Below are 6,487 nucleotides of genomic sequence, written 5' to 3' on the forward strand. Positions count from 1 at the left end.
CCGGAGCCAGGGGCCGGGGTCCGGGTCCGGAGGCCCGGGGCGGCGGGGCGAGGGGCCCGGGGCGCCGCGCCGCGAGGCGTCCTTCCCTGCGGGGCTTTGTCAACTCTCCCGGAGCGAGCGCCGAGCCCGCCGCGCGCCCCGCCCCGACACAACTTCCCGCCAATCGGCGCGCCCCAGCCCGGCCCGGCCCGCCCCGCGCCCCGCCCCGCGCCCGAACTTTCCGCCAATCCGCGCGCGCCCGCCCCGCCCGCCGGGCTCCCGGCCTTAACCCTCGAGGCGCGGGCGGCCCGCGGGCGGGTGGCTCCCCAGGCGCGGCCTCGCCCCAGCCCCGGCCCCGCCCCCGCCCTCCCGGCCTCGCCCCCACCCCCGGACCCCACCCCTGGGCCCGGTGCACCGCTGGGCGCCTGGCGCCCACCCCACACCTGCGCCCACACCCATGCGCGCCCCCGTCAGAGGTCCCAGCCTCAGGGCACCCCGTGGCACCCCCAGCGCTGGCCCTGGTGGAGCCCACGGCCGCCTGACCTCCGACCAACCCCGACCCCAGCGGGGCCGTCTTCTGGTGGACCAGGACGCGCGAACGGGGTGGACGGCCGCGGGGCGCTTCCGGGCCTCGAGGGCCGCGCTCCGGCGAGCCGTTGGGAGCAGAGGGCCGATCCAGATCCCGCTTTGTCCCAAGCGGCTCTGGGAGGGGCTGGTCTCGGGTAATGTGGGGCACAGAGGTCCCTGCTCTGGCGCCCCGGCTTACCTGGCGCCCTTGGCCGAGGGCGGGCACATTCCCACCGCCCACCTGGAGGCTTCCGACCCCCCGCCCGCTTGTGATCGTGGAAAACAGGGACATTAATAATAATAGAGACCGACCCCGTAGCGCCTCCTTCAATCCTCACAACCAGGTAGGTGTCCTAAGTCACCGGGTGCAGATGAAGAAATGCAGGCACAGAGAAGGCAGGAATTTACCCAAGGTTTGCCAGCCGCTCTGGGCAGGTCCAGGACTGAAGCTACGGGCTGCAGAGGCCAGCTCTCCTGCGGTCCTTTCTCCACACTGCCCTACCAGTCCTTTCCCTTCTTGGCGCCCTGTACACACGGGTCCCACACCTCCCCCACTTGCATCCATCAGGGGCTGTCTGACGCCGCCCCCAGCCCCGCTTACCCTGGCCTGAGCAACTGGGCTAGGCTCGCCTCTCAAATGAGAATCATCATGTTAAACCACAACCCTGATCCTGCTGTGGCTCCCCAGTGCCCTCTACACAAACCTCACGACCCTTGAAGCTCTAGATGCCTGGGTCCTGTCCATTCCCCCCAACTCTGGCCAAATTACAGCTCCCTCCCCCGTGCAGCACCCTCTGGACCTTTGCCCATGCTGTTCCCTCTGGAACCCGCCTAGAACAGCCTCTCAGGAACCCCCTCTTCCAGGAAGCCTTCCTGGGAAGACCGTAACCGGAGAGGCCTTGCAGGCCATGTCCCCTGGGCAGAGGAGAGCTGGGTGAGGGGGTGCCACCGTCAGGGTTTGGGGCCCCCCTGAGGACGCGGGGCTGGTGCTGGGGTGACAGACAGGTGCTGCAGGCCCAAGTGGGCCGGTGGCGGGAGGTCCCCGGGCTGGCTCCGGGGCAGCGCGGGCCGGCCGGCAGGTGGTGGGTGGCGAGGGGACGCCCCCGCAGGCGTGCGCGCCCCGGGCAGGTGTGCGAGCGGCGGCTCCCGGGGCGTCGGAGACAGGCAGCGGGCCCAGCGCGGGTGCGGGGCGAAGCGGGCAGCGGGGAGGTCGCGGCGGGGCCGCGCGGAGGAGCGAGCTTGAGGGGCGCGGCCCGAGATCTCAGCCCGGGCCCCGCCGCCGGCCGCCCCCTGCGCGGGGACGCGCTGCCCCCTGGCGGAGGCGCGGCGCGGCGGCCCAGGGCTCGGCCCTCCCGGCCGCTCGGGACCGGCCCGCCTCTGGCGCAGGACGCGGCCCTGCCAACGCGGGCGCCTGGCCGGCCGGACCGCCCAGCCAGGGCCGCCGCCTCCGGGAAGTCCTCCAGCCAGCGGGCCCCCACCGCCCCTTCGTGACAGTCGGCTGGGAACACGGAACCACTTCAAATGCTGCCCCTTTTAAACAGACACTTAGGGCAATTGGCTAACCTCTAGGTCTCAGTCCCCCATCAGCAACCCGATCCCACAGAATTATCATGGGGATTGCAAGAGCTGCTGTCCGCCACCTGCCCAGCACAGGTGAGCCCCAGGAAGTATTCATCTGCTCTTCACACGATCACCATTCACGCAGGAGCAGCTGAGCCCTCGCTCTGGCCCGGCTGGCCGAGGGGCTGGAGATGTAGGGCTCAGCGAGTGTGGGGGGGACCAGGAGCTGGTAGGGTGAATGAAGAGTATGCAGATTACGACCTGCTGAACGAGAGGCCCAGCCATCGACGCGGTCAGCAGGCAGAGGGGCTCCCACTTTGGGGAAGTGAAACCCACAGGTCATTTTCACTGAAGGTGCACTTTCAATACACGCACACAGAAGCAGCAGCGTCACCAGATTTATGATCCACAGATCCCAGAACCAGGGTGGGGAGGTGTGCAATGAGCCGTGGAAGGGTGAGCCCCTGTCCCAGGCGACCGGCCAGCAGGAGGCAGAGAGCAGAGCAGCAAGCACGGACTGCTTACACAGCGGCTGGGGCCGAGGTCACTGACTCTGAGGGCGCAGCTCTGAGAGGTTATTTCAAAAGGTGCCCAGGAAAAGCACAGGGCCCTTGGGGCAGCCATGCTAAGCTCAGGTCCTTCTCTGAACGTCCAGACTCTGTGTGAGCAGGTCGTCATCCTCTGCAACGTCGAGGCAGCGACTCAGAATGGCTGTCTTCTCATCACAGCCAGGACGTGGCCCCCGCCCTCAGAGAGACGGCATCTTAGTGGCAGGTGTAGGGACTGACAAGAAATGCCTCAGGTGGTGGACAGTGCTTGGCAGGGAATTGAAACTGGCTGATACACAGGCTTCTGCTCCAGATGACATAACAGGGACCAGATTTACATGCTCTCACCTGAAATAGCGAAAAGAAAAAAAAAAAAAAAGGCAGAGAGTAATATACGTGAAAACAGTACCCGAGACACTGGACACCACCCAACAAGGGACGGTGGTCCTTGAGAGAAGGGAAGTAGATGAGGGGAGCCCCACGATCGTCCATGCTCCCTGCCTGGAGAGAGTCTCCACGCCGTGGTGCAGACAATGGGGACCCAGCCAGAGCTAGAGGCCTCCTCCAGTGGAGGGGACAGACGGGGCAGTCCCGGGAGGCCAAGGCAGAGTCCTGGAGAGGAGAGAGCTGAGCAGACATGGAACCCGGGAGGTCCACAGAGGCTCATCATCAAGGCTTCAACTGAGTACAAATCGATACAAGCGTGAGAAGAAACCAGCCCCAGCTGGAGGGAGAGCCACCAGAGGGAGGATGAGAGCCCACACGAGGGGAGCAGTGCCCTGTCTGAGAGCCAGAGTCGAGAACCTCGTGGTTCAGGGGGCACTGGTTAGAGCAGAAAGAAGGGTCTCACCTCAGCAGCAGGAAAAATCAACCCCAGACCAACGGGAGTTCTGGTCTGCTCAACAGAGCTTAACGGACCCAAAAGGGCCACACAGTCTCCTAGTAATTTAACTGCATCCCAGAAACAAACGCAAGAATATTTCTAGGAATACAAGACTCTCCAGCACCCAACAGGGTAGAACACATAGCATTTGACATCCAACCAAAACTTATTAGGCATGAAAAGGAGATTACAACCCATACTGAGGGGGAGAATCAATCAAAACTAACCCAGAAATGACAAAGATGATAGAATTAGTAGATGAGAACATCACACACACTTACTGTGACTGTATTTCGTATGCTCAAGATGCTAGAGGAAAGACTGAATATGTCAAGTAGAGACAGGGAAGATTTTTTTCAAGCCTCAAGTTGAGTTTCTTTGTTTTTTTTTAGATCAAGGGATAAGTTTTTTTGGCTTTTGGTTTTTTGTTTTTTGCAGGGTAAGTTTTGTCCTAAGCTAACATCTGTTGCCAATCTTCCTCCGTTCTTTTTCCTCCCCCGACCCCATGCCCCAGGACATCGTTGTGTATAGGTGTAAGTTCCTCTGGTTCTTCTCTGTGAGCCACCACAGCACGGCTGCTGACAGACAGGTGGTGTGGTTCCGCACCCAGGAACTGAACCCGGGCTGCCGAGGTGGAGCGTGCCCAACTTTAACCGCTAGGCCATCAGGGCCAGCTCTCAAATTGAATTCCTAAGGTGAAAATTACAATGTCTGAGGTAAAGAATACATTAAATGGAATTAATACAACACTGCAAAAGAAAAGATTAGTGAATTTGAAGACATAGCAGTAGAAACTATCCAAATCAAACACAGAGAGAAAAATGACTGAAGAAAATGAATAAAGCATCAGCGAGCTGTGGAGCGACTTCAAGTGGTGAGATACAAGTGGAGTTTGAGTCCCTAAAAGAAAGGAGATAGAGGTGGAAAAGAAAACTCTATTTTAAGAAAAATGGCCAGAATTTTTCCAAATGTAATGAAAAACATAAACCACAGTTCTCAAGAGCTCAGCAAAACTTAAGCACAAGAAACACGAAGAAAACTACACCAACACACATCCATCATTTTCAAAATGCTGAAAACCAGTTATAAAGAGAATAGTTTAAAAGCATCCAGAGTAAAAAAGATACATTTTGTATACAGATACAAAGAAAAGAATGTTTTGTTGATGTCTTGTTGAATGGAAACAATGCAAACAAAAAGACAGTGGAGCAGTATCTTGGAAACAATGAAAAAAGAAAACCTGTCATCCTCTATTCTTTTCTAGCAAAAGTCGTTTGAAAACAAAAGTGAAATAAGGACTTTTTCAGACATAGGCAGCAGGAAGAATTAGTCCGCAGCAGATCTATACCACAAGGAATGCTAAAGGACGTCCTCCAAGCAGAAGGACGATGGTACCAGATGGAAACATGAAATGAAGAGCACCAGAAATGGTAACTACCTGAGCTACTCTCAGGGACATTCTTCTCTTATTTAAATCTCTTTAAAAGAGAATCAACTGTTTAAAGCAACAATCACAACAATGTATTGTGAGGTCTATATCACGTGAAAAAGCAAAGTGTGCGACCCAAGCACAGAAAGGCCGGGAGGTTCTCTTACTACACGTGTGATGCGATGGCACCACCTGACACAGACACTGACAAGTGAAAGACGCATAGTGTGAATCCCAAAGCAAGTACGCAAATAACCTAACCAAGAATTACAGCTAATAAGGCAACAAAGGAGACAAATGGAGTACATTTAAAAAAAATAATATCCCAAAAGAAAGCAGAAAAAGAGGGGGAAAAGAACAGATGAGACAAAGAGCAAGATAGTAGATTTAAACCCAACCATATCAATAATCACACTAAATGTAAATGATCTAAACATCCCAGTTAAAAGGCAGAAGTTATAAATTGGGAATAAAAGCAAGATTCAACTATATGCCGCCTTCAAATATAGACATAAACAGGTTAAAAGTAAAAGATGGGAAAGATAAATTGTGCTGACACAAATCAGAAACCAGCTCGAGTGGCTGCATTAATATCAGGCAAAGTAGAGTTCAGAGCAAAAGGATCACCAGGGATGAAGAGGGTCATTTCATAGTAACAAACTGAAAATGATCAGAAGCACTTAATGACCCTAGATGTGCATGCACCTACCAACAGATCATAAAAGTCCATAAAGCAAAACCTGAACAGGAGAAACTGGAAGATCCACAGTTATGCTCAGAGGTTTCAATGCTCCTTCCCCAATGTTTGATTCAAAAAGTGGACAGAAAACCATGAGGAATAGAGAAGACTTGGACAACACTACCAACTAACTTGGCCTGGTTGATATTTACAGAACAGTCTAACATTTTCTGGGGCACAAGTCTCAAAATATTTAAAATAATTCAATTCATGCAAAGACTGTTATCTGACCACATTGGAATTATATTAGAAATCACTAACAAAAAGATAACTGGAAAACTACTCAAATATTAGCAAACCAAATAATCAACTTCTTAATTTCCCATGTATTGAAGAAGAAAACAGAAGGAAAATTAAAAATTATTTTGAACCGAATGGAAATGGAAAGACAATATATCAAAAACTGTGGGATGCAGTCAAAGCCGTGCTTAGAGAGAAATGTATAGCTCTAAAACACCTGTGTCAGAGGGGACAGGCCTCAAATCAGTGACCTCAAATTCCATCCAAAGAGACGAGGAAAAATGAGAAGAGTGAAACCCAGAGTGAGCAGAAGGGGAATAGTAAAGGTCATGCCTGAAGTCAACGAGACAGAGAACAGAAAAACTGCAAAGAAAATTAGCGGAACCAAAGCTGGTTCTTTGAGAAGATCAACAGAACCCTTACAGATGGACCTGGAGAAAAAGAGAGAAGACACAAATTATGGATGTTAGAAATGAGAGAGAGGACATCACTGCAGATTCGACACACGTTAAAAGAGTAACAGGAAATGTTAGGAATAACTT

This window comes from Equus quagga, chromosome 3 (assembly GCF_021613505.1).
Source record: "Equus quagga isolate Etosha38 chromosome 3, UCLA_HA_Equagga_1.0, whole genome shotgun sequence".
In the NCBI taxonomy this organism is placed as follows: Eukaryota; Metazoa; Chordata; class Mammalia; order Perissodactyla; family Equidae; genus Equus; species Equus quagga.